The sequence below is a fragment of the Dasypus novemcinctus genome, chromosome 6 (assembly GCF_030445035.2).
Source record: "Dasypus novemcinctus isolate mDasNov1 chromosome 6, mDasNov1.1.hap2, whole genome shotgun sequence".
Lineage (NCBI taxonomy): Eukaryota > Metazoa > Chordata > Mammalia > Cingulata > Dasypodidae > Dasypus > Dasypus novemcinctus.
Window position 1 is genome coordinate 54,784,656 of NC_080678.1, and position 24,418 is coordinate 54,809,073.

A 24,418-nucleotide genomic window follows, 5' to 3' on the forward strand; every position below is an offset into this window, starting at 1 on the left:
ACAAACTCCTTTGAGGTGCAGAAGGCTTTAATTCTGAGGTAGCCCCATTTATCTATTTGTTCTTTTGCTGCTCGTGCTTTTGGTGTGATATTCATGAAGCCATTTCCTATTACAAGGTCCTGTAGGTGTTTCCCTACACTGCTTTCTAAGGTCTTTATGGTCTTGGCTCTTATATTTAGGTCTTTGATCCATCTTGAGTTGATCTTTGTATAAGGTGTGAGATGGTAATCCTTTTTCATTCTGCTACATATGGCTATCCAGTTCTCCAGGCACCATTTGTTGAATAGGCCATTCTCTCCCAGTTGAGAGGGTTTGGTGGCTTTATCGAATATTATATGGCTATATACATGAGGTTCTATATCTGAACTTTCAATTCAATTCCATTGGTCTGTGTGTCTCTCCTTATGCCAGTACCATGCTGTTTTCACTACTGTAGCTTTGTAGTATGTTTTGAAGTCAGGAAGTGTGATTCCTCCTATTTCGTTTTTCTTTTTCAATATGTCTTTGGCTATTCGGGGCCTCTTTCTATTCCAATTAAATTTCATAGTTAGTTTTTCTAGTTCCTTAAAGAAGGCTGTGTTGATTTTTATTGGGATTGCATTGAATGTGTAGATCAGTTTTGGTAGGATAGACATCTTAATAATATTCAGTCTTCCTATCCATGAACAGGGAATGTTCTTCCATTTATTTAGGTCTTCTTTGATTTCCTTGAACAATCTTGTATAGTTCTTGATGTATAAGTTTTTTACCTCTTTAGTTAAATTTATTCCTAAGTATTTGATTTTTTTATTTACTATTGTGAATGGTATTTGTTTCTTGATTTCCTCCTGATCTTGCTCATTATTGGTGTACAGAAATGCTACTGATTTTTGCGCATTGATCTTATAACCTGCGACTTTGCTAAACTCATTTATGAGTTCTAGGAGCTTTGTTGTAGATCCCTCAGGGTTTTCTATATATAGGATCATGTCATCTGCAAATAATGAAATTTTGACTTCTTCCCTTCCAATTTGAATGCCTTTTATATCTGGTTCTTGTCTCAGTGCTCGAGCAAGTACTTCCAAGACAATGTTAAATAGGAGCCGAGACAATGGGCATCCTTGTCTTGTTCCTGGGTTTAGAGGGAAGGATTTCAGGATTTCGCCATGGTAAACAATGTTGGCTTTCGGTTTTTCATATATACTCTTTATCATGTTCAAAAAGTTTCCTTGTATTCCGATCTTTTGGAGTGTTTTTATCAGGAAGGGGTGCTGTATTTTGTCAAATGCCTTTTCTGCATCTATAGATATAATCATGTGGTTTTTTTCTCTCAATCTGTTTATATGGTGTATTACATTGATTGATTTTCTTATGTTGAACCATCCTTGCATACCTGGAATAAATCCCACTTGGTCATGGTGTATAATTTGTTTAATGTGTTGTTGAATACGATTAGCAAGTATTTTGTTAAGTATTTTTGCGTCTAGGTTCATTAGAGAAATTGGTCTGTAATTTTCCTTTCTTGTGGTGTCTTTGTTTGGCTTTGGTACTAGGGTAATGTTGGCATCATAGAAGGAATTAGGCAGTGTTCCTTCTGTTTCGATTTTTTGGAATAGTTTCAACAGGATTGGTGTTAGTTCTTTCTGGAATGTTTTGTAGAATTCACCTGTGAAGCCGTCTGGCCCTGGGCTCTTCTTAGTTGGGAGATTTTTAATGACTGATTCTATCTCTTTGCTTGTGATTGGTTTGTTAAGATCATCAATTTCTTCTTTCGTCAGTATGGGCTGCTTATGAGTTTCTAGGAATTTGTCCATTTCCTCTAAATTGTCATTTTTGTTGGAATATAGTTTTTCAAAGTATCCTCTTATGATAGTCTTTATTTCTGTGGGGTCAGTGGTGATATCACCTTTCTCATTTCTTATTTTGTGTATTTGCATCTTTTCTCTTTTTTTCTTTGTTAGTCTCGCTAAAGGTTTGTCAATTTTGTTGATCTTCTCAAAAAACCAGCTCTTGGTCTTGTTTATTTTTCAAGTGCTTTCTTATTTTCTATTTCATTTAGTTCTGCTCTTATCTTTGTTATTTCCTTCCTTCTTCTTTCTGTTGGGTTACTTTGTTGTTGTTTTTCTAATTCCGTCAAAAGTGCAGTTAGTTCTCCAATTTTTGCTCTTTCCTCTTTTTTGATATATGAATTTATGGCTATAAATTTCCCTCTCAGTACCGCTTTTGCTGCATCCCATAAATTTTGGTATGTTGTGTTATCATTATCATTTGTTTCAAGGTAGTCATTGATTTCTTTTGAGATTTCCTCTTTGACCCACTGTTTTTCTAAGAGTGTGCTGTTTAATTTCCAAATTGTCGTGTGGAGTCTGGGTCTCTGTCCCTTGCAAATTTCCAGCTTCACTCCACTGTGGTCAGAGATATTGTTTTGTATGATTTCGATCTTTCTGAATTCATTAAGCCTTTCTTTGTGGCCTAGCATATGGTCAATCTTGGAGAATGTTCCATGTGCGCTTGAGAAAAATGTATATCCTGCTGTGTTTGGGTGTAATGATCTATATATGTCTATTAGATTCAGCTCTTCTAATATACTGTTCAAATGTTTTGTTTCTTTAGTGATTCTCTTTTGAGATGTTCTGTCCAGAGTTGATAGTGGTGTATTAAAATCCCCCACTATAATTGTAGATGCATCTATTCTTTCACTTAGTTTTTCCAGCATTTGCCTCACATATTTAGAGGCGCCCTTGTTAGGAGCATAAATATTTATGATTGTTCGATCTTCTTGACAGATTGTCCCTTTCACTAAAATATAGTATCCTTCTTTGTCTCTCACAATTGTTTCGCATTTAAAGTCTATTTTGTCTGATATTAATATAGCTACTCCTGCCTTTTTTTGGTTGTTGTTTGCTTGTATGATTGTTTTCCAGCCATTCACTTTCAACCTCCATGAGTCTCTGGGTCTAAGATGTGTCTCTTGTAGGCAGCATATAGATGGGTCGTATTTCCTTATCCAGTGTCCCAGTCTGAATCTTTTGATAGGTGAGTTTAGTCCGTTGACATTCAGTGTTATTACGTTTAGAGAGTTATTTATGGTAGCCATATTTTGGTTGGATTTGTGTTTGTTATATTTTGTTTGTATTATTTTATTTCCCCCTTCTACTTTGTCTTTCTTGTTGCTTTTACACTCTCCTCCATCTCTGACTGTCCTGTTTTTTCCTTTCTTCCTGCAGAACTCCCTTAAGAATTTCTTGAAGGGGAGGTTTCTTGTTGATATACTCTTTCAGTTTCTGTTTATCTGTGAATATTTTGAACTCTCCATCATGTTTGAATGCTAGTTTAGCTGGATAGAGTATTCTTGGTTGGAAATTTTTTTCCTTTAGTACCTTGACTATATCATACCACTGCCTTCTTGCCTCCATCGTTTCAGATGAGAAATCAGCACTTAATCTTATGGAGTTTCCCTTGTATGTGATGGTTTTCTTTTCTCTTGCTGCTTTTAGAATTTTTTCTTTGTCTTGAGCATTGGATAATTTGACAAGTATATGTCTTGGGGTGGGCCTGTTGGGGTTTATGACCAGTGGAGTGCGCTGTGCTTCTTGGATATGTACATCTGTCTCTTTCAGTAGATTTGGGAAGTTTTCATTCATTATTTCCTGCAACACTCCTTCTGACCCCTTTCCCTTCTCTTCTCCTTCTGGAATGCCTATAATACGTATGTTTGAGCGTTTTGCGTTATCATTCAGGTCCCTAAGTCCTATCTGGATTTTTTCTACCTTTTTATTGACCACTTCTACTATCTGTTTGATTTCCAAAGCACTGTCCTCCACATCACTAATTCTCTGCTCTGCCTCTTCTAGTCTGCTGATATTTGCTGCAAGTGTATTTTTGATTTCTTGAATTGTGGTGTTCATTTCCATCATATCTGTTATTTTTTTGCGCATGTCTGCAATTTCCCCTCCAAGTGTTGTCTTCATGCTGTTAACCTCTTTCATTACTTCATCAAATTTGTCGGTGATATATGTTCTGAGATCTTTCATTGCTTGTGCGAAGTCCTGCCCCCCTTCCTGATTGGATTCAGCCATGTTTTCCTGATTACTGGTTTGGTTTGTAGATTTTTGTTGCTGTCTTGTCAACATTTTTTCTTGACGGGTTTAATCAGTTCCTTAGCTTCTTTGTCTAGTCTTGGAGATTAATTAGCTGTTGTTTTTGCATAAGTGTTATATCTTCTCTTTGTCACTTTGTTCTTCTTATTCCAATTTCTTATTGCTAGTTAAGCTCACTTTAAAGGAAAGTATTAGTGCTGGGGAAAGGCAATTGTGTAAGGGAGGAAAAAGTGTGAAGTAGTATTGGTGATATATGTTAACAAAGCAACAATATGAGTTCTGGGAGGATGGAGGTTAGATCATGTAAATTGTGTAGAGTTATAGTAGTAGCAAAGTACCTATAATGAGGTAGACGACTGAATATGGGAGGAATGTGGTACATACTAAGAGGCTATTGTTTTCGTGAGAGAGGGAAAGAAAAAAGAAAGGTAATAGTTTCAGGGACGAATACCAGATGGAAAACTAAACAAAGGTATTAGAAATTAAGAGTTAGACACTTTGTGGATCAAAGAAAGGGAGATGGAATATAGGAGAGATAGCAGATGGTGGAGGATATCAAGTTGTAGGGGAAAGGGGATAGTGTAGATAGGTTAAATCTATTCCCAGAGAAATGAGGCAGTGGAGGGTGAGGAAACCCAGCAAATGTGAGGTATTTCCTGTAGGACCTATTGTACTGTTAAGATAAAATAGTATAAGAAGAATAATGGGGACAGGAAAGAGAGGATTAAAAAACAACAACAACAACAACAACAAAAATAAAATAAAATAAAATAAAATAAAATAAAATAAAATAAAAAAAAAAAAAAACAAAGAACAGAAACCCCGCCACCAGGCTCGGCTGGGCTCGGCTGGGCTCCGGTCCCCCGCCCTCCACGGCTCGGCTGGGCTGGCTAGGCTCGGCTGGGCTCGGGTCCCCCGCCCGTCGCAGTTCGGCTGGGCTCGGCTGGGCTCGGCTTTCCCGCCCGCCACCCGCCGCGGTGCAGCGCGGCTCGGTTCTCCCGCCCGGCGCGGTGCGGCTGGGCTCGGCCAAGCTCGTCTGGGCTCGGCTCCCTCGCCTGCCGCGGCTCGGCTGGGCTCGGCTGGGCTCGGCCGGGCCCGGCTGGGCTCGGCTTCCCTGCCTGCCACCTGCCGCGGCGCAGTGCGACTCGGCTCTCCCGCTCGCCACCCTCCGCGGCGCGGCTGGGCTTGACTGAGCTCGGCTGGGCCCGGCCCCCTCGCCCTTCGCGGCTCAGCTGGGCTCGGCTGGGCTCGGCTTCCCTGCCCGCCGCCCGCCGCGGCGCGGCTAGGCTCGGCTGGGCTCGGCTCCCTTGCCCACCGCCTGCCGGGGCACAGCGCGGCTCGGCTCTCCCGCCCGCCGCCCGCCGCAGCTTGGCTGGGCTCGGCTCTCCCGCCCACCCCCCACCGCGGCGTGGCTCGGATCCCCCGCCCGCTGCCCACCTTGGCCCAGCTAGGCTACCCTGGCCGCCGCCCGCCGGGGCTCGGCGCGGTGCTAGCTGCCTCGGCTCTGCCTACCCATGGAGGGAATCCTCCACACGTAGCTGGGATCTCCGTGTATATTTCACAGACGGATCCTCTCTGTTACCTTCCCTCCAAATCGATGTCCAAACACCTTGGGACCAGGAAAAATCCCGAAACAGCCCAGTCCCAAAGAGTCTCTGACGCCTCCCAGCCGATTCCCTCCAGGAGCTAGTAACTGGGAAGTTCACTCAGCCGCCATCTTGCCTCCACACCTGATTTACTTTTTCAATTCAAGTCTTGGAACGCTGGTTAAGAACCCATGTTCTGGTGAATTGTTTTAATTGAATGTTTACTCACCTTGCTGAGACAAGCGTGAAATGATAATCAGTTACTATTTAGTGCTTATTTGCTGTAGGTAGTGGGCTGAAAATGCTGTGAAGTTGGTCCTATTCCCAATTAATGGAATGGGGAATTGTTGCTAAGAGATGTCGAGCAACTTGCCTAAGGTAGAATTAGAGCTAGTAGAGGGGAGTTGGGGGTTTGAACCCACGTATATCCTATGCCAGGGTCTGTGCTTTTAACCACTTTGCTATAGTAAAGAAGGTTTAACAAGAGAGAAGTCATCCTAGAACATACAGAAGGACCCTAGGGAATGATGGGCCAATAGAGGAAAGCTATTTCAGAGGGACGCACATCAAGTGCTTGGAAGAAAACAATTGCTTGTAGGTGGAGGAGATAGAGAATGGAGGCAGGGACACCAACCTCAACCCTCCCTGCCTGATCCTGCCCACCCAGGCAGTTCTTCTGAGGACCAGCCTACTGCATGCACCCCAGGTCCACAAGGCCTGGATTTGTCTGAGCAACAAACCAACAAGACAAGAGCTGTCCCCCTGAGATGTGCTCCAGTTAGACTGGGAGCTGACAGCAAGGCCCAGAAGGATCACTTCTTGGTCCAGAGATGGCAAGGGACCTTATCCAGGTCATGTAAGTCATTGTCACAGAGCTGGCAAAGAGAAGCAGCACGATGGTGACCACCTGGCTCGGCCCAAATGTGGGTGGATGTGAAGAGGCCATTACTCAGGCTCCAAAACTGAATCTGCTTTAGCCAGGAGCCTCAGGAGGAAGTTAATTGGGTGAGTGGGGAAGTTGCTCCTGCCTCCCAAGCTCCTGTCCTTCTTCACTGCAACACTTGTCTCAACAAGCCTCCACCACACTCTGAAAAGTTTGCAAAAACCACATTGTGCTCCAGGGAAGAACCAAAATGAAAAATGAGCAGTAGGTCAAGAGTAGGGGCAAAAATACAGCTGTAGGCATGAGGCAGGCCTTGGCTTTTACTAGTTGTGAAACTTTGTAGGAGTTACTCAACCTATCTGAAATACAGGTATTATTTCCTAAAGGGGGGATGATAGAGTGCCTGATAACTATCAAAAATTTAAAACAAAAAAAGTTGCTGATGATCATAATAAATATATAATATATAATAAAATAGTATTAGCACTATAAAGAAAGACAAAATGAAGTGACATTCTTTAGTTCAGAAAATCAGAGTAACGTAAGACCACACCAAGTGTTGGCTATGTGTTAGGCTCCCTGTAAGGACTTTCATGCATTATCTCCATAAGCCATATGACAAGCTTCTGAGTTGGCACAGTACACTGAATCCTGGACACCCAAAGATGTCCATTCCAAATCCCAGCAATTAGATACATGGTAAAAGGGACTTTGTGGATATCGTTAACTTAAGAATCCTGATGAAAGAGCATCCTGGGATGTCCAGAAGGACACATTGTAATCACAAGGGTCCTTATGAGATAGAGGCAAGAGGATCAAAGTCAGAAAACTGAGCTCTGACAATGGAACCAGGGCTTGGAAAGACGGTCTACAATCCAAGGAATATGTGCAGTCTCTACAAGCAGGAAAAGACCAGGGAACAGAATCTCCTCTAGAGCCTCCAAAAGGAACACAGCCCTGCTGTCACCCGAATTTACAACTTGTGACCTCCAAATGTTAGATGATAAATCTGTGTTTAAAGCCACTACATTTGCGGTATTTTTTTCCAGCAGTGCTAGGAAAACTCATACAACTGGAGACCAGTTTTTACCCCTATTTTGCAGATAAGGACTATGAGGATCAGAGGAGAAAAATAAGCTGTCTATGCTCAAGAAGCCAGCAACAGTGGAACCTAGATTTTGATGCAGGTGGCATGAGTCTTGGACCTGGCTTTAACTACACACTGCATGGCCTCCCCAAAGAGAGAGAGCCTGGGGAGCATCTTCAAGGGGGTGTCAGATCCCTACAAGTCCCTCTCAGCCTCCTTGCCTTGATCTACCCTCAGGGTTCTTAAATCCTGACATCCCCTGTGTGGGCATGAGGGGACAAAGCCCTTTATGAAACTGTGTGGTGTATCTTGGGTGTACAAGCATTTTTGCAGAGTCTACCCAGTAGCTCCTATCCTGGCTGATCACCAGACCCACCTGGGCAGCTTGTTAAGTACTCAGCTTCCTGAACCCATGTCCAGAGGCTCATAGATGAGGTCCAAGAATCTACATTTTCAAAATAGTTCCCCAGAGGACACTGATGCAGCTGAGGTCATTATCTTACCTGGAACCACAGCTCCCTCCCTAGCCTGACAGGTTCATGTGCTCTCAGATAGCAGAGGAAAAGGCCTGCACCTTGCTAATTTAGGAGGAGCCTTATAAACCACAACCTTCTAAAAGAGCTTGGAAGATATGCTGTAAGTTGTTTAAGGGGCCCCTTAAAACCTGCAGTGGCAGGATCTACACAAAATGACAACAAGGACATATCTTATGGTTCACACACATTCTTATTACTTTGTTTTGAGAAACTCAATGATTTGCCCCAGGACAGACTTCTCTCCAATGGTCTGTGAGTCTGAACAATTCAGGAAGGCTTCATATCTATCAAATAAGACACTCAGCTCTGTGCAAACCCGAAGTTCAAGGGCTGTTTCAACCATTCCTGAGACAGGCTAAGAAGGAGGCCAGTGAACTCACTTTTACAGCCTAATTCTAATTTTGAAGAGGTGACCCCACAAACCAGCTAAAAACACTATAAATGAATAAGTGTGGTGAGAAGCCTCAGATGTGAGCTCTGATACCTAAGGGGATTCCTCAGCCTGCCCCACCTACTCAAGATGAAATTCTGACAACTGGTGAATTGTCCTTATTACTAGTGTTTAGCCTAACTTGACAAGCATGTGCAGGCACTGTGTGGTTTACGTTAGAAGGAAGATGGTATAAGCAACTGGCTTTGAGGATGAGGCTACTCAGGCCTGGAGACAGAAAGTAACCTGCCCTGGAGCCCTGAGCTAGGAGTGAGCCAGAGTTGAACCTTGAGCCTCCTCTTTTCAAGGCCCTTGCTTTCACCACTGGTCTTTTTACCACTGGAGTAAATGAGAAGGAAAAGTTTATCTCTAAATCTCTTCTGGCTAGAAAGTTAATAGAAGCCTGTCCACCAGGCTATGGGATGGCTCTACCAGGGCAACGAGCAAGAAAAGTTCTAGAGGCTGGGAACTTAGTGCAGCACCCGTGTGAATCCCATCCTCGCTACCAACCAAGTTAGACAAGTTATTTAGCCCCTGGAAAGCTGGGTTTTCTCATATATGAAATAAGGATAGTAAGATAAATAAGTCGAGTGGTCTGAAAACTCATTTAACAATCTCCATTGACCCCAGAGTCCAGCACTTTGCACTTAAAAAGCAGCTTTCAGGAGTCTGCACCCTCTGCTGCTTCTTGCAGCCTCATCTTACACAGTCGTCCTGCTGCAAAGGGATGACCCTCTGCAGGAGTGAACACAATGTCACCTGCACCACAGAGTAGGGAAGGAAACCCTCCCTCTTTGGAGTGATTTTCTCCCCACCACCACCTAGGGACAACCTGATCATTAAGCTCCATGGAGGCAGTGATTTGATCTGTCTTCTTTCCTGCTGTGCCCATAGCATTTAACTCAGAGTATGGCACATGGCATGAAAGAAGGAAGGAATAAACGATGACAGAAAAAAACATTACATTACTTAATATCCATTTCCTTCATTAGGTTTCAGGAGTGTGTCCTGATATGACTTGTGGTTAGGCTTGCCATGCACAGGGGCTGCTAGTTGGTAGAGGGCTACAAAAATCTCCCAGTCTCTGCCTTCAGAATTGCTGTAGGGAGAAGCTTAGGGGAAGGAGAAGTTCACAAGGAAGTCAACCCTGAAGCAGAAAAAGAGAAGCATCTCAAGAGGCATTTGTTTGATCAGAGGAAGGGGTTTTCTCTTCACTTGAGCAATAAGGGAGAGCTGGAATTCAAGTGGAGTCTGGAAAGATGGAAAGAATTATTATTTTTAAAAAGACAGAGTCTTTCTGCCACCTTTCCAATCCACCAGATTGTGCACATGAACATCCTGGGTGATGTGTAAGAGAACTGCCAGATTATCATGCTTTGCTTCCAAATCATCAGCTGGTTTCTAACTATGATGATGAAGCATGGCTACACTGGCAAACTTGAAATCATTTATGATCAGAAGGGAAAATTGTTGTGAAACTGACAGGCAAGTAAACAGGTGCAGAGTGATTAGCCCCAGGTTTGATGTGCAACTCAAAGATCTGGAAAAATGGCCAAATAATCTGCTCCTATCTGTCAGTTTGGTTTTATTGTACTGATGACATCGACTGGTATCATGGACCAAAAAGCAAACAAATTGAAAACGCACAGGTAGGAAAATCCTGGGATATTTTTTCCCTGGGATGTAATACAGACATACAAATAAAATGCCTCAGCTTTGGGAAAAATGACAGGATTGAGGATGATAGGTGTCATCCCAGTGGTATGTCACCATAAAGTTGGGCGTGCACAGCAGCACTCTATAATAAAGTGGAAGTGGTATATATGAGATAGGGCTCAAGTGGGTCCTGAAGGCATGAGTAAGTTACATGAGGAAGTAGCCCAAATGTCATGGTCACCACCCCTGCCATGTTACCTTCTCTTTCCCAGCCCACAGCTTTGAAATCTTGGGAAGTCTTTTATAATCAGTTGACTGAGGAAGAGAAAACTTGGGCCTGATTTACAGATGGTTCTGCATGATATGCAGGTACCACTCAAAAGTGGACAGCTGCAGCACTGCAGTCCCTTTCTGGGACATCCCTGAAGGACGGTGGTGAGGGTACATCCTCCCAGTGGGCAGGACACTGAGCGGTGCACCTGATTGTTCATTTTGCTTAACAGAAGAAATGGCCAGAGATGTGTTAGTACATTGATTCATGAACTGTTGCCAATGGTTTGGCTGGATGGTCAGGGACTTGGAAGGAACATGATTGGAAATTGGTGATAGAGGTGGGGGGAAGAGGTATGTGGGTTGATGTTTTGAGTGGGCAGAAAATATGAAAAATTTTCTGTTCCATGTGAATGCTCACTAGAGAGTAGCTGCAGCAGAGGAAGATTTTAATAATCAAGTGGATAAAATGACCCACTCTTTGGCTAATGCTCAGTCTCTTTCCCCAGCCATTCCTGTCACTGCTCAGTGGGTTCATCAACAAAGTGGCCATGGAGGTAGGAATGGAGATTATGCATGGGCTCAGCAACATGGACTTCCCCTTACCAAGGCTGACTTGACTACAGCCACTGCTGAATGCCAAATCTGCCATCAGCAGAGACCCACATTCAACTCCCGATATGGCAGCATTCCTCAAGGTGATCAGCCTGCTACCTGGTGGACATTGGACCACTTCCACCCTGGAAGGGGCAATGATTTGTTTTATCTGAAACAGACACATACTCTAGATATGGGTTTGCATTTCCTCCAGGCAATGCTTCTTCCATAACTACCATCCGTGGACTTACCGAATGTCTTATCTACCGCCACGGCATTCCCCACAGAATTGCTTCCGATCAAGGAACCCATTTCACAGCAAATCATGTGCAGGAATGGGTACATGCCCATGAAATTCACTGGTCTTACCATGTTCCCCATCACCCTGAAGCAGCTGGATTGATAAAATGGTGGAATGGCCTTTTGAAGACTCAGTTATGGTGCCTACTAGGAGACAATACCTTACTGGGCTGAGGCAGTGTTCTCCAGGAGGCTGTGTATGCTCTAAATCAGCGTCCACTCTATGGTGCTGTTTCTCCCATAACCAGGATCCATGGGCCCAGGAATCAAGGGGTGGAAATGGGACTGACACCACTCACTATTACCCCTAGTGACCCACCAGGAAAAATTTTGCTTCCTGTCCCTGCAACCTCAAACTCTGCTTGTCTATAGGTTTTAGCCCCAAAAGGAGGAGTGCTGTCAGCAGGGAACACAACAGTGAGTACATTTAGCTTGAAGTTAAAACTGTCACCTGGCCACTTTGGGCTCCTCTTACCTCTGAGTCAACAAAGAAGGGAATCACTGTACTGGCTGGGGTGATTGATCCTGACTATCAAAGGGAAGTAGGACTACATCTACATAATGGGGGTAAAGAAGGGTTTTCCTGGAATACAGGAGATGCTCAAGGGTATCTCTTAGTACTGTCATGTCCTATGATTAAAGTCAATGGAAAATTGCAACAACCCAATCCAAGCAGGACTAATGATGGCCCAGAATCTTCAGGAATTAAAGTTTGGGTCACCCTACCATGCAAAGAACCACGGCCAGCTGAAGTGCTTGCTGAGGGTAATGGAAACATGGAATGGTAGAGGAAGAAAGTAGTGATAAATATGAACTTCAATCACGTGACCAGTTACAGAAATGAGGACTATAATGGTCATGAATTTTTGTTCGTTGTTTCATTATGATAATGATTGTAAATGTACATAAAACTAACTTCTTTGTCTTCTTCCCCAGACTTTTCCCTTATCATATAACAAGTTGTACCTGTTTCATGTCATAATATTTGAGGATGTCAAGTTTGAGAGTGAATATTACCAAAGAACTTGCACCGTATTCTGTATGGAATTAATGTGTTTCCGGTTGTACACAAGAGAGTTGAACATTGCTAAGTGAGTATATATATATATATGCATGCATGCATGTCTGTTATTGTTTTTATTTAGAGACTAAGTATGGTTTAAGATCATGTGTTTGGCTGCCAAATTGAGAAGGGAGGACTGTGATGGTTAGGCTATTGTGTCAAGTCAGTCAGGTAATTTTGCCCAGTGGTTTGGTCAAGGAAGCACTGGGCTAACTGTAATACAAGGGCATTTATGGACTTTGGTCACCACTGACTTCCTGCAATGGTAAATCATAGCTGGTTCTAATTACATCAATCAGGGAGATTGCCATCAGCAATGAGTGAGGCTTAATCCAATCAGTTGAATGCCTTAAAAGGGGAAGTGATTCCAGCATTGAGAGAGAATTTCCTAGCTCATCTTTGGATAGCTAAAATATTCCAGAACTCATCAGGAACCTTCACTGGTCTTTCATTGCAGCCCCTGGTTGCAGCCTGCTTGTGCAACCTGGACTTGTGCATCCCCATGGCTGTGTGAGGGATTCTTATAGAATTGCATACTATTGACAGGTATCTCTTGCTGATTTTGTTTCCCTAGAGAACCTGACTAATACAGGATCCCAGCGATAAGATTCAGGGCCCACTCTAATCCAGTATGATGTCATCTTAATTGCATCTTAATCATATCTGCAAAGACCCAATTTCCAAATAAGATCAGGTTCACAGATACTGGGGTTAGAACTTGAACATATTTTGGGGGACATAATTCAAGCCATTACTGGTTTTTAAGTTTTTACAAAGTGGCTACACTATTTCACATTCCCACCAGCAGTGCATGAAGGGTTGAAGTCCAATTCCACCAATACTTATTATTATCTATTGTATTAATCAGCTAAAGGGGTGCCGATGCAAAATGCCAGAAATTGGTTGATGTTTATAAAGGGTATTTATTTGGGATAGGAGCTTACAGATACCAGGCCATAAAGCATAACTTACTTCTCTCACCAAAGTCTATTTGGAGCAAGATGGCTGCTGATGTCTGAGAGTGTTCAGGCTTCCTGGGTTCCTATATTCCAGGGACTTGCTTTTCTCTGGGTTCAAGGTTCCCAGAAGCAGACTTGGCCCAATGGATAGGGCATCTGCCTACCAAATGGGAAGTTCAGGGTTCAAACCCTGGGCCTTGACACGGGTGAAGCTGGCCCATGTGTAGCACTGATGCATGCAAGAGTGCCCTGCCACGCAGGGGTCTCCCCTGCATAGGGGAGCCTCACACACAAGGAGCATGCCCCATAAGGAGAGCCATGCAGCATGAAAGAAATTTAGCCTGCCCCAGAATGGCACTACACACACAGAGAGCTGACAGAAGAAGATGATGCAACAAAAAGAAACACAGATTCCCGGAGCTGCTGACAAGGATGGAGGTGGTCACATAAGAACACACAGTGAATGGACACAGAGAGCAGTCAACTGAGGGTAGGGGGAGAAGGGGAGAAAAATAAATAAATCTTTCAAAAAAAAAGTTCCTTTCTTCCTGGGGCTGGCTTCATTTTCCCACTTCCTGGGGCTGCAATTTAAGGCTTCAGCATCAAACTCCAACATCAAAACTCCAAAATCAGTAAGCCTCAACTCTGTCCTCTACCTTGCCTTTTATCTGTGAGTCCCCACCCAAGAAGGGTGGGGACACAATACCCTACTGTTACAGGAGATTTACTAATTACTTAATCAAGTAAACCTATGAATCCAATATAATCTGATATGCCCAGAGGAAAAAATGAGTTTACAAACTTAACCCAATATTCTTTTTGGAATTCATCTATAATATCAAACTGCTACATATAGCTTTTTTATTGTAGCCATTCTAGTGAGCATGAGGCAGTATCTCACTGTGGTTATAAAAGGTCTTTAGAGGATCAATTTTTTTTTTTTTAATTTTGAAGTAGTCCAATGTATTGATTTTTTCATAGACTGTTTTTTTTGTGGTATATTTAAGAACGCTTTCACAAATCCAAGTTCCCTAAAATGCATGCATATATTTTCCCTGAAAGTTATATAACTATAGCTCTCAAATTTTTAATTCTGATCCACTTTGAGTAATTTTTGTGTAAGATTCAGTGAGGTAAGGATTAAGGTTCATTGTTTTGCCTATAGCGCTCCAGTTGTACCAGCACCATTTGTTGAAAAGATTTTTCTTTCCCCACTGAATTTTCTTGGCATTTACGTGTAAAATCAACCTCACTTTTAAGCAGCTTTAGTCTAGGCCTAATTTTGCCCCAGTCCTGAGGCAATACTCGAATGAATCCTTTGCCTATTGCCCTGTATGTTACAGCTCTCTCCATGGCAGCGTTCTGCCTCAACCTCCCTGAATCCTCATCTCTCCTCCATTGAGAGGCTGCTGGTCTTGGCCTGGGCTCCCTGCTTCCTGCTCTGGAATTCTCTGCAGGTGTTAATCTGGGCAATTGCAGAGCCTCCTTCATGTGTTTTCCTTCTCTCAGGGAGCAAGCACTGTCCTGCGCTGTTGTTCTGTTGCCCAGTCCATTGCTTCACACCATTTACTTTCTGTTTGTTTAAGGTAGGAGAGTAAATCAAGTCATGATTGCTCCAGAATCTTGGCATGAGGCAGAATTACTGTTAGTATTATTGCTCCAGTCTTTTTTTGGGTGGTCAGCAAAAGAGCATTTATTGGGGATTCATGTGGGGAAGCTCTTCACATCATGGTGGATCTGATTCTGGTCACGGCCTCAACCCTGTCCGTGGAGGCAGGCAGAGCGCATGGTGCTTCCAAGGCTCAAGCCACACTTGCCACAAAGCACGAGGATACTTTCATACCACATGTCGATATGCAGATGGGGATATTGCTCCAGTCTTTGATCCACTTGGCTGGCTTGTGCCCATCACACACACACACACACATGCAATACCTGTCACCTCGGGTCTTCTGTAACCTTGCTTTTTTGTAGTAAGAGTATACTCTTACTACAAGAGTATACTCAGTCATGTGGGTTACAATGGGCAAAAACAAAAGGAAAGATGGTGGAAATCCTCCCTTGCCTGGATGAAGGAACTTCTTGGTTGTTTCCCTTCCTCCCTTCCTTCCATCATTCTTAGATGACAACCTGGAGCTAATTTCCCTGGGTTGCATTTTGGGCTGCTTTGCTTTATGACTGTAGCAGTTTGATATTATTGATGAATTCCAAAAAGAAATATTGGATTATGTTTGTAAACTGATCTTCTACTGTGGGCATATTAGAATATATTGAATTCATAGGTTTACTTGATTAAGTAATTATGTAAACCTCTTGTGCCGTTAGGGTGTTGAGTCCCCACCCTTTGGTGGGTGAGGACTCACAGATAAAAGGCATGGCATAGGACAGAGTTCAAGGTTTCTAATATTGAAATTTTGATGTTGGAGTTTGATGCTGAAGCCTTAAGCTGGAGCCCTGGGAATTAAGCTCACGGAGGAAACAGAGGCAAGCCCCAGAAAAGAGAGGAACCGTGAGCCCAAGAAAAAGAAGTCTGAGGAAGGGAGGAACTCAGGAAGCCTGAACCCTCACAGCCATCGGCATCCATCCTGCTCCAACATTTGGAAATAGATGTTGATGAGGGAAGTGACTTATGCTTTATGTCCTGGTATCTGTAAGCTCCTACCCCAAATAAATACCCTTTATAAACACCAACCAATTTCTGGTATTTTGCATCAGCACCCCTTAGGCTGACTAATACAATGACTTCAAGAAATTAATGTTTTCAGCCTCAGTTTCCTCACCTGTAAAATGGTGATATGGAGGTAGTTGTGGGGTTTTTTTTTGTTTTTTTTAAATTGATTTTGTAAAAATATTACATTAAAAAAATATGAGGTCCCATTCAACCCCACCACCCCCACCGCACCCCTCCCCCCCCAGCAACACTCACTCCCATCATCATGACACATCCATTGCACCTGGTAAGTACATCTCTGGGTATCTCTGCACCTCATGGTCATTGGTCCACATCATGGCCCACACTCTCCCCCATTCCATCCATTGAACCCTGGGAGGATTAACAATGTCCGGTGATTGCCCCTGAAGCACCACCCAGGGCAACTCCAAGTCCCAAAGGTGCCTCCACATCTCATCTCTTCCTGCCATTCCCCATACCCATCAGCCCCCATGTCCACTTTTCCCACTCCAATGCCACCTTTTCTCTGTGGTCCTTGGATTGGTTGTGTCCGTTGCACCTCTATATCAAGAGGAGGCTCAGATTCAACATGGTTACTGGATGCAATCCTCCTGCTTTCAGTTGTAGGCACTCTAGGCTCCATGGTGTGGTGGTTGCCCTTCTTCAACTCCATCTTAGCTGAGTGAGGTGACTCCAATAGTTCAGATTGTAGGAGCTGGAGTCTGTTGAGGCTCAGGGCCTGGCTATCATATTGTCAGTAAAAAGATTCAATCCTGTAAATATATCTGAAACCCCAATACCAACTACAATTCCAGTAAAGTAGCATGATAGTCTTATGAAAAGAGATCCCCTCTGGGTCCAGTTTCATCATGCAGAAACACCAGCTCCAAAGAAGGGCCATCTGTCATGGCAATGAACCCTATCTGCCATGACCATAGAACCCGTGGGTCCCTTTAGCCCTCAAAGGAACCAATACCTGGGGATTGTATCTACTTCATCTGTCTCTTAGATTCTGCTCAGTTGTGCATAAGGGCAATCCTTCTGACAGCCTCCAGACTCTTTTTTAGAGACTCGTAGCCATATAAACTCATTTCTCCTTTCCATTTCCCCCTTACATTAGGTCAAACAGCAATTTAAAGTCATGTTATTATATGTAGATAGGGATATTCTGCTAGATCCGCATTGAACCTTCAATTCAAGGTCATTTTCCAGTTGCATCATCAGTTGGTACTTGATAGTGATCCCTCGGTGCCAGGGAGGCTCATCCATGGGTGTCATGTCCCATGCTGGGGGGAAGGCATTGCATTTAGATGCTGAGTTAGGCTTCGAGACTGGCCACATTTGAGTAACATAAAGGCTGTCAGGAGGAAATTCCCAGGCACAGTGCTACTCTAGGCCTTGTTCTTATTTCAGGCATATAGGCTCACAAGGATAGTCATTAGTATCAGGGGCTCACTGTTGGACCCTCATTCCTTCTCGGTCCTTGCCGCTGCACTTAGGGGGAATGCCGCTGCTCCCCTAGGGACCACAGAACAGCACCCCCAGCCAGGGACCCAGTACCCCCCCAGCTTTAGTTTTTAATTGTTGCCACTATGAGTATATCCAAACATTACCATGCACCCTGGACATATGCCCTGTATAGCTCCCTGTCAGCCATATATCTCCTGTCAATAGTATCCTATACCAGTATTCCTCCGCTGCCATTTTTGGACCACTCTGGGATCCAGAACTTCCTGAATATTGAAGCCCCAATATCATGTCAGGATCTCTTACTAGCAAAATGGGATATAGCGATGGGTTTAAAGGTTAGATATAGAATACGTGTTGACTTGGAAAAATTCTACATCCTATCTTTTTCTTTTCCTATTTTTTTCCCCCTACTTATTGATCTTCTCTTCACAAGAGCCCTAGACCACAGCAATTCATGTATGCAATATACAGCACTCCCACACATCCACCACAAAACCTTTTCCCTTCCACAGCGATACTCTAACAGCCTATTCACAACATATTTACTTAAAGTGATGCACAGAGTCTGAGACAATAAGCTTTCAAACCAGGTGACATCTGTGCTTAAATTGTGGTGCATACTTTAGGACACACAATTTTCTAACATTTTTAGTTACCCTATGTTTTACATTATGGTTTACATTATCATTCTGTCGTCCCCTATATGTTTATGATGTAATATTACATATTTTATATCTATCCTTGTGTACTCTCACGAAACTCCTCTCTTACCCCACTTTTATCTTGGTTACACACATTTAACATCCGTTTTCCTATCCCCTTGGTGCCCACAGTGACAGCCAACCTCCGTTTCCCGAGGAGCCACGTCCAGAGATACTTGCAACAGTGTTCAGGTCCTAAATTGCTCAGCTGCCCCAATGCCCTGGGAGCCACCCTTTCTCTCGAGAGATACAGTTCCCTCTATTTGATGGCATTAGTCCCCCCCAGGATGTGGGTCCACCCACACTCTCACTACTTGGGTCTCTACCCAATGGTATCACCCACTCTGGCAAAATGAGCATTCAGACATTCCCCAGGAGCCCGTCCCGCATCGGACCATCCCTTCCGAGCATCCTAAACAGGTAACCCTCTTAATTATATTTTGATACGATTTTCTCAGCATTTTACTCTCAACCAACACCTAACGCTCTCCTGTGTTCATATGCTACCCCTCCCTCCCCCCACTTTTTGGGCAATATTATCCATCCGCCCATCCCCAGCCCCCCTCAAACCCGCAAAGCCCCACCCAAAGGCAACCCCTTGCCCCCATTTTATCTCTTCTTTGAGGAAATGGCTTCATGAATATCACACCAAAAGCACGAGCAGCAAAAGAACTAATAGATAAATGGGACTTCCTCAAAATTAAAGCCTTCTGCACCTCAAAGGAGTTTGTCAAGAAAGTAAAAAGGGAACCCACACAATGGGAGAAAATATTTGGCAACCATATATCTGATAAAAGACTTATAACTTGCATATATAAAGAACTCATGTATCTTGAAAATAAAAAGATAAACAACCCATTTAAAAAATGGGAAAAAGATTTAAACAGACACTTCTCCAAAGAAGAAATACAAATGGCTAAAAAGCACATGAAAAAATGCTCCAAATCTCTAGCTATCAGGGAAAATGCAAATCAAAACTACAATGAGATACCATCTTACTCCCATAAGATTGGCAGCTATAAAAAAAAACAGGAGAATACAAATGCTGGAGAGGATGTGAAGAAAGGGGAACACTCATCCACTCCTGGTGGGAATGCAGAAGGATCCAACCATTCTGGAGGACAGTTTGGCGGTTTCTCAAAAAGCTAACCATAGATTTGCCATATGATCCAGCATTACCACTGCTGGGTATATACCCAGCAGAACTGAAAACAAGGACACAAACCGATATATGTACACCAATGTTCATAGCAGCATTGTTCACTATCGCCAAAAGTTGGAATCAACCCAAATGCCCATCAACAGATGAGTGGATCAATAAAATGTGGTATATACACACAATGGAATACTACGCGGCTGTAAGAACAAATACACTACAAACACACGTGATAACATGGATGAATCTTGAGAACCTTATGTTGAGTGAAGCAACCCAGGCATTGAAGGACAAATACTACATGACCTCAATGATATGAAATAAACAAGCTGCCTCAGAGAGCTAGAGACTGAACGATAGGCTTACAGGAAATCAGGGGGTGGAGGAAGGATGTGAGCCAATGTCTGCAGGGGTGGAATTTATGATGAGCTGGCGGTAAGTATGAACACAAAGAAGAGTTGTGAGTTTTGAATGAAACACTCTATGTAAAGGCTTATCACAGTGTCCAGCACACAGAAATTCTGCTAATTCTGATGCTCATTTCTCAGTGAGTGCTCACCTCCCTCAAGTTATCTCTGGCATTTGTCCTGGCTGATCATTTCCTCTTTCTTGAAATATTTCTTCACTTGGTGTAATTTCAAAACTGTTAGTTCTCCTCTAAGCTCACTGTCTTCTCACTGAGAAGTCTTTGGAACATAACATTCTTCAGTCTCATCCAGTTTCATGACTTAAATACTGTCACTAAACATATTGTTTCCAAATTTTATTTCTAGCCTGGACCTTGACTTTGAAATATCTGTACCAGTATCTGTATCTACATCTGTATCTATATACTCACCTTCTTCACAAGAAAGTTGGCTGATGTATGCTTTTGTCTCCAGATCCATTTCCTGTCCTTCTCCTATTCTACTCTGTTCTACAGAGGCTGGAGATGGAGGTGTGGTCCCTGCGGGGTGGGTTTCATAGGCTCCTGGGTCAGCTGGCTTCTGGCTGAGGTTGACTCATGGGAGAGACTGGTGGGAAGTTGGAGAGCAGAAGGCAGGGAAGGCCATGGTATTTCTAGCTTCCTTCTCTTGGCCCAGGGTGGTGTCTTGACAATGTCTCCAATCCACCAGCAAGTCCTGTCAGCTTCACTTTTTTAACATACCGGGAGTTTACTACTGGCTCTGCTTCCACTGCCATCACCACCCTGATCCAAGTCATCATTAATTCTTGCTTGGATAGTTGCAGTAACCTTCTCTCTAGTCTCCCTGGTTCCATATTTGAACCCAATGACCCAAGTGATCCTTCTAAACTGTAAGTCAGATCATATTGCCCTTCTGCTGAAACACTGACTTCTCATCTTGGTTGGAGTAAAAGGCAAAATGTTTATCATGAACTACATTTGGCCCCCAATCAACAAACTACTGCCAGGATCTGATCTACTACCAATCTCTATCTTATGTGTTCTGTTCCAGCCACAACGGTGTCATTGTTCTTGCTAAAACCTACCAGGAATATTTCTACCTCAGGACCTTAGCACTTGCTAATCTCTCACCCTAGAATATTCTCTCCTCATTATCAACTTGGCTCTCAATCACCTCTTTCTTGTCTGTGAACAGATGTCACTTAACCAGAAGTCCTTCTCTGCGCACAGTATATATAACACGGCAGTCTCCTTCACTTATCCTCTTACTCTGTTTTATTGTTCTTCATAGCACTTACTGGTAATGGAATGCTCTGTGTCCTGGGCTTCTAGGCTCTTGGGTGTGTTGCATAAAAGATTTTAAGGACATGCCATTGTGTAGCCAAGGAAGTAAAGAGTTTATTAAGAAACAAGAAAACTGAAAGTATGTGCACAACCTGAAACATGGCTTATGAACATGCTACCAGCCCCACGTTAGGCCTTCATGGAGCCTTTCCTTCTCCCCTTTCCTAATGTTGGGGAGGGCCCCTGGCTGCTTGCTGTTCTGATTGGCTGTCTCCCTTTAGCACTCAGGGGGCCAATGGGGAGGCCTGCTGTTTGGAGGAATTCATGGCTGGAAAGAGTTCCAAATGGGACCTTGTGGTCAGGGTGTCTTCCCGATTTTCCTGGCTTTGTTTTCAGTAGCAGGGGATTTGCAGGCAGCGTCTCACAGACTTGTTCTCTGCTGGGTCCCAGCTGTTCTCCCTCTTTCCCTTTACTAATGTGCCGCAATTCGCCCCTCAGAGAGTTTACACCCTAATTCTTAGCCATCTCCTATGTTATATAGTTATTTGTTGATAGTGTGTCTCTTCCCATTAGAATGTAATAGCCGGATTAAAAGTGGCCTTGTTTGGTTGGCTGCTATTATACCCCCCAGTGTATTAAATACCAACACTTAGTAGTGCTCAGTGTAGTTTTTGTTGAATGAAATGTTCAATAAATAACATGCATATACTAAAACTATTCTATTTCCTTTCTATTTGCAACAAAACATTAATAATAAGGTAAATAATACTATGTATTGTATCAGGCAATTGTATCAGGCAAAACTCTAAGCGATTTAGATGGAGTAAACAATTTATATTCATTTCTAGAGCCCGAACCCTCTGTGCTAGGCACGGAGGGCGCTAGAAGTACAGAAGAACCTGAGGCAGAGCGAAGGCAGCCCCCTATGTGACCGGGCTGGTGTGGCCTGGGGCACCCAGGCTCGCCCCTCTCCCGCGACTGTACTCGCCCCGCCTGGGGGTGCCAAAGTTCTGCTCCCGTCCAAGAGGGAGCCTGAGGCGGAGCTCACGGAGCACGCTCCATCCCGGCCGCTGGAAGCACAGAAGCTGCCGCGCTCGGCGGGGTCGGCGTCCCCTGACAATTCCCTGCCGCCCGCTGCTCTGACTGGCGGCTCTAGTAGCTTGGGCGGGTCCAGGCGTCTGCCCTAAAGGCGTGGAGGCTCGTCACCCCCCCAAGGCTTGTCCCCCGCTCTCGGGCCCGCCGCGGTCACTGCAGCTTTGGACAGCGGCCGGGTAGGACGGCTCCGAGGTGAGTGCGTCCCGGCCTCGCCTGCAGGCGCGGAGGCGGCGTGGGAGGCCGCGCCCCGCCGCCGGGGGACCTGCTGGGGGCGCGCGTGGTCCCAGGGTGCTCACCCTCCGCGCACCTGAGCCTCCGCTGGCCGCGGGACCCTCCGCTGTAGGACCCCGAGCGTCCTGCCGGGCGTGCCGAGCACCCAGAAGGCGAGGCTCTGCAGTTGCCCGCCCTTCTTCGCGCGGTCTTGGTTTCCCTGTGCAGCCAGAGTCCCCAGAATGGGGCGCGCCAGGATCCCTGATTTCCAGCTCCTCTTCGTTCTCCTCCTCCCTTCTTGCTTTTAGGTCCCGCAGATACGCTGCTGACCTCTCCACTTGTTAGCCAAGGCGTGATTCAGAGCAGACTTTAGCCTCAGTCCTGGTTACAATCCTGGCGACACTGCTGTTTCATCAGGTGGCACTTTACTATTGGCTCTGAAGTGGATAAACCTCAGTTTGCTGCAAAATAGGTTTAACGGTACTGCGTAGAGTTGGTGGAATACTTGATATAATGCGTTGGGAGCGCTGCCTGCAGTCTTGGTTCTGTAGAGCGGGAGTTTAAATGAGAGCCATATTAATTTTGAACAGCTCTACTGAAGCATAAATGATATATAATAGCAGAACATAATGCATAATGGAAATATACAATTTTAGTAATTTTGACATACGCATGAACTTGTGAAATCAGCAGTACAATCAAGATGATGAACATCTATCCCTCACCCCCTCATATTTTCTCAGGCTCGTTGGTTTTCGTCCCCTGCTAACCCTCCTCTCATGAGGTGACCATTGACATACTTTCTGTCAAAGTGAGATTATACAGTATGTTTCCTTTTTTGCCTCACTTATTTCACTCACCATAATTATATTGACATTCATCTATGTCTTTTTTTATCAATAAATTGTATTAATATACCACAATTTGTGTGTCTATTCTCTATTGGTTGGCATTTGGATTTTACCAGTTTTTGGCTATAACATAAAAAGGCTGCTATGAACATTTTTATACAAGTCCTTGGACATTCATGCATCTTTTTAAGTGAGTAAATTTATTAAGAAAAAAGAGGACTGGACTGTAGTCCCAGTTTTGCCACCAACCACCTGAGCATGCTTGGGAGAGTCTTTACTTCACCTTTAACATCCCCAAGGTCTTTGCTACACTGTGGTTTTGAGTCTTAGCCAGAGACTAGATGGTTTTGTTGGTGGTCGGAGGGACTCAGGACTGTCCTTCCCCCTCTGCTTCTCTTGCAGGCTCTCTTTCCTTTCATTTCACTTTCTTCCGGAGTTGACACATTTGAATCCTGCCCCATCACTCCGGTAAGATAGTGGGAGGCAAGAGGTAGTATTGTCCCAACTTAAGTGGAAGGGAAGAGGTGGGAAGTTAATAGACTGGAATTTTGCAGATCTCCCCTTTTCTCACTCTGTCTACTTCTGAGCCCTCCTTTCTGTTATTTTTTCAGGAATGAGTTTGATAATATGGTCACATATTAACGGGTGCAAGGAGGTAGAGGGGGGGATGGTGGAGGTAGAGGTGGAGTTGTTCCTAGTACAATGTGTATGTATTTTTGGCTTCACTATATGGCCACAGAAATCTGTTTCATATTTGCCTAGGTACCCTGTGGGTGCACAGGTACCCTGTGGGTGCCTTTTCAGAACTTGTTATGGGAGCACAAATCTGCCAATGTAATATCATGTAGTAAAGTTTCAGCAATTAATAATGGACTGTTTTATACAGAATGAAATTGTGGTTCTTTGGGTGGGTGGTCTCGTTGATCCTCAGGACTGTGCATTGCCAACAGCACAGAGAGAAGCTGACAACTGTGGATCCTGAAGCATATATGAATGTGGTAAGTGTTCAAAGTAACCTGCTTTAAAATGCATTTGTGACAAGGGTTATTTTCTTAAATCCAATTATGTGGCCTAAGTTTTGCCACCCACTCTAATCTCCAGCTATCCCATATGCTTTTTACTATCTCT

At 44.0% G+C, this 24,418-nt stretch overlaps 1 pseudogene; it reads left to right on the forward strand.

Moving 5' to 3' along the window:
* Nucleotides 1-24,009: 24,009 nt before the first annotated feature.
* The window catches only part of LOC101447821 (lysosomal acid lipase/cholesteryl ester hydrolase-like), a 39,438-nt pseudogene continuing 39,029 nt past the window's right edge, over nucleotides 24,010-24,418 (forward strand).